The 4,488-nt window shown below is 34.0% G+C and overlaps 1 pseudogene; it reads left to right on the top strand.

Annotated features, from left to right (window-relative positions):
• The first annotated feature begins 576 nt into the window (after positions 1-576).
• Positions 577-4,488, top strand: LOC107847061 (annotated as a pseudogene).

Raw genomic sequence — 4,488 nt, forward strand, 5'->3', positions numbered from 1 at the left:
TGCTTGTGTGGCTCTAATGTGGCATTGACGTGATGCTGATGTATGGACGAGTTTAATACACTTTTCGTTGTGAGAGTGATATTATATATTCAGGAGTGAAACTAATACATTTTAAAGACGTTAAAGGAATAAATAAATAAAAAATTAATTCAAATACTAAAATAAATTGAGCTAATAAATTCGGGGTGAAAATATGTGTTTTATCAAATAAGAAACAAATTTAAGCTAAAGGTAAATATGTGCATTAATTTGGCATGACATTCTAGATGACAATATAGTATCAGATCCCAAATCCCCACTCTACCCCACATACACACACCAAACACGTAGTTTTCAAGATAAGACTTTATCCCACACAGAACCAAACATTAGGTCTCCTAGCTCACTTCTGCCTCTTTACTTTTCAAAGGTTTGAAAACTTGTTTTTGTTTTTACTATTTTTCTACTAGAAATAAAAGGTCATACAAGTTGTTTCAATACGTGGTATGCCCACGGAACTAATACCATTAACTACTTTTCTGCTCTCTTTCCCTACTCATTATTCAACCCCACAAACTATACATATCCCATTCTTCTTCCTTCATTCTCATATCCTTTAATTTCCTGTCTAATTCAAGAGCTTTTTTTCCAAAAGTTTACTTTCTTTCAGCTTTACATCAACTCCTTTTCACTTTTTAATCATCTACTTTACATCTCAAACTTTCTTGGATAAAAAAAGTATTACACATAAAAACTTACTTATAAGCATGTGTATGGCGTCAGTGTCTGTTTCCATGGCTGAAAAAGAATCTTTTTTTTCAAGATTACGAAATATATTTCCGTTCAAGAAGGGTACTCAAAAACAACAACAAGGTCTAACAACAACTTTTACTACTAGTGCTACTATTGATCATCATCTTCCAGTGAGTAGTAGTAGTAGTAGTAACGTCGAGTTAGAGAAGGTATTTATGTACTTTAATGAAAATGGAGATGGAAAAGTGTCACCAGCGGACAGAGGCGGATTCAGGATCCGAACTCATCGGGTGCCAAGTAATTCAATCGGATTATTCATCTTTTCGATCTATAGGACAATTAACAAATCAATCAATAATAAAAGAACAATAATAAAATGACCAAACTTAAAACTTTTAATAATATTACTAATATCATAATATCTATAATTCATTACAATTGCCCACGATGAGTTTTCATATTCTGAAAACGATCAACGATGACATCATTACTTACATTTGCAAATACATCACGCTCTATGTAACATACTAAACAATCATTTAAATATTGATCACCAATACTATTTCGCACTTCATTTTTTATGTGCTTCATGGAAGAGAATGCTCTTTCAACAGTTGCCGTAACGACGGGTAAAATCAAAGTCAACTTCACAAATAAATAAACAAGTGAATAAGTCTCCACAAGTTTTGCCTCAACTAATGCCTTTGCCAAATCACGAATTCCTTGTAAGTTGGAGAACTTGGAATTACCACCTCGCATATGAATTATGAAGGTATCAAGTTGGTAAGATATCTCGAAGCTTTCCATCATCAAACTCATTTGGATAACACTTTGCTAAAGTCATGATTCTACCTTTGTCAAAGTTAGAAAAAGAATTGACAGGATTCAAGATACCATCCCAAGAAGCAAATCACTACTCACTACATCAAAATGCTCATTAAGCTCTTGAAGTTGCACATCAATGATCGGACAAAGGATTTCAACACGCAAGTGGTGCTAATAACAAACATCTAAACACTTACGCTTTGACTTTCCGGGAAAATAAGACTCATCTAATTTGGGAATCAAGATATCATGTGAATCACAAAATGAAGAAACATCATTCAAAAAAGATTCTCACCCATTCACTCTAATATCTTGCAATCTTTTCTTTGAGATGTTAAGAAACTTCACGGCATTAACAATATCTTGATCTTTTTTTTTGTAAAATCTTGCTCAACTCATTTGACATGGCCAACACTTTCAACATCAAGTGAAGCATAAAAACAAATTTGAATGTTCTAACCTTTGTCAAAAGATATTCCGCTTGATTTCTATCACTTGAAGTAGAACCTTCAATTTCAATCACTTCAAGCACATGAACAATGGATGAGAAAATAACAAGAAAGTTATCCAATGTTTTGAAATGTGATCCCCAATGAGTATCACCCGGTCTTTGAAGCTCACACTCTTGATGTAATCCTTGTCCGGTATGAGCTTCATCGGACTCAAGTAATTGCTTCAAATTTTTGGCTTGGTGATGACGAAGTAAATCTTGACGTTTAAAAGATCCTCCAACAACAGTCAACACATTAGTAACATGATTAAAAAAATCTTCAACATCCATATATTTTTTAGCAATAGCAATAAGTGTTAGTCGCAATTGATGTGCAAAACAATGAATATAGTACGCCGAAGGACTATCTTTCATAATTAAAGTTTTGAGACCATTTATCTCTCCCTTCATATTACTAGCTCCATAATAACCTTTTTACGTATTTTGGATGGACTTAGTGAATGATCGGAAAGCAAAGAATAAATTTCTTTCTTCAATGAGCATGCTGATGTATCACTAACATGGACAAGACCGATAAATCGTTCCACTACTTCACCCTTTTTTATCAACATATCTCAAAACAAGAGTCATTTGTTCTTTATTTGAGATGTCTTTGGATTCATCAACTAATATACGAAAATAATCTCTATTCAAGTCCGCAAATATAACTTTCAATGTTTCTTTAGCACAAACATTGACAATATCCTTTTGAATCATAGGACAAGTTAAAGTATCATTTTGTGTAGATTTTTCTAATATCACTTTTCCTATATCTGGATGGTTGTCTCTATGCCACAGCAAAAATTCTAAAAAGTAGCCTTGATTACTTAAAGATTCACTTTTGTCATGACCTCGAAAAGGCAATCCATAATACAAAAGAAGTCTTGCCACATTAATTGTAGCTTCCAAAGGCATTCGGTACTCACTTCTTGACTTTTCAGAATATTTGTCAAGAACAACTTGAATTGATTGACGATGATTTGATAAATCTAGCATCTTATTGTAACATTTGTGGTGAACACTATTAACTTTACCGACATGCAAACAAATCTTTCAATAGCCTTATTCCAACCCCTAAAATCCTGCATAAAAATCACCCGTTGTTTCATGAACAAATTCATTTTTGAATAAATAACAACAAAGACAATATGCAGCATCTTTCTCCACACTATACTCCAATCAAGTCGAATGTGAACCTTTAAACCAACTTGAAGTAAATTGACGCATTCTACCTCCTATTTCACTTGAAGGATATGGTTTCAAGACAAGTTGACAAGGCCCTTTTATAATATAATATTTCCTCACTTCATCTCGTATTTGAGGATCATAATCAGAAATAGGTTTTCTTTCTCCCCGATCGGCTTTAAGTGAACCCAAATCGAAGTCAGTTATAAGACGAACGATTGACATTACTAGAACTAGATTGAGAATAATTAACCTTCTTGAAAAAATTCTCCATCTCAATTCACAAAATTAGAACACTTTCTCCTAAATCAAGATACTTTCAAATTTGAATTTCTAGGTTCAAGAAAGAGAAACAAAATAATTTTTCAAAATAACTTACAAAGAGAGCAAGCAACAAGCAAGAGTGCAAAGAGAAAGAGCAACCAGCAGCAGCAAAGCTCAAGAACATAGATGTTTTGATTTGGTCCTTTCCTTTGAAAATAGGATTTTGGTTTTAATTTTAATGAAAGATATGTACCTTTTAAACAAATAAATAAAAAAAGGTCCAAAAATAAGATTACTTTTATACAAAATTGGTAATAGTTTGTGGCTTTGTGCGGATATGCCCTGTTTAGTTGAAAATTATTACGCCTGTTGGTTGTTGGCTTGCTGCCAAAATGATTTTTAAAAAACAAATGTATGTTGCTAGCCAAGTTCGAACACACAACCTTGGGCCTACAAGAGCAGCACTTTGCCAACTGCACTAGACAACACTCTATTATTTTGGGTGCCATATTTAATATTTAACTATATCTGTATATATATACAACTATATAGAGAGAGTTTTCATTGAAGTTTGCGGGTGGCGTGCCACCCCCACGGGCCTTAATAGATCCTCCCCTGCCAGCGGAGCTAAGGAGGTGCACGAAGGCGGTAGGAGGCGCGCTGATGGAGGAGGAGGCAGAGATGGCAGTGAGGCTATCAGATTCTAATGGGGATGGGTTGTTAGGGTTGGAGGATTTTACAAAGTTGATGGAAGGTACGGAGGAAGACAGGAATAAAGAGAGTGAGTTAATTGGAGCATTTGGTATGTATGAAGATATATATATATATGGAAGGTAGTGGAGGATACATTACTCCTAGGAGCTTAAAGAGGATGTTGAGTACACTTGGTGAATCAACTTGAAAATTAAAAATTGTAAAACTCTAATTAGTAGATTTGACATAAATCTGGAGTTCTCAGCTTTGATGAGTTCAAAGTTATGATGACAACTTAG

This window comes from Capsicum annuum, chromosome 11 (assembly GCF_002878395.1).
Source record: "Capsicum annuum cultivar UCD-10X-F1 chromosome 11, UCD10Xv1.1, whole genome shotgun sequence".
Taxonomy (NCBI): domain Eukaryota; kingdom Viridiplantae; phylum Streptophyta; class Magnoliopsida; order Solanales; family Solanaceae; genus Capsicum; species Capsicum annuum.